The sequence below is a fragment of the Branchiostoma floridae genome, unplaced genomic scaffold (assembly GCF_000003815.2).
Source record: "Branchiostoma floridae strain S238N-H82 unplaced genomic scaffold, Bfl_VNyyK Sc7u5tJ_1456, whole genome shotgun sequence".
Taxonomy (NCBI): domain Eukaryota; kingdom Metazoa; phylum Chordata; class Leptocardii; order Amphioxiformes; family Branchiostomatidae; genus Branchiostoma; species Branchiostoma floridae.
In genome coordinates, this window is record NW_023365722.1 from 139,676 (window position 1) to 139,941 (window position 266).

A 266-nucleotide genomic window follows, 5' to 3' on the forward strand; every position below is an offset into this window, starting at 1 on the left:
AACATCACAGTGTGGGACGTACAGACATCACAGATGTAAGTATGATGATTAGGGGTTAGTGACGCTGTTAATGGCCTGAGTTGTAACCAGAGACTGTTAACCTTATTCAGACGGGGGGGGGGGGGAGGGGCTGGATAGGGGGTTGAGGCCTGCGCGAACTTTCATGTCCTATAACGCCAGAACGACTTATGCTATAGCCACCAAATTTATTGAGTTTTCCTGAAATATTGTTAGCAATAATTTGACGAAGTTTGACAAATTTTCAA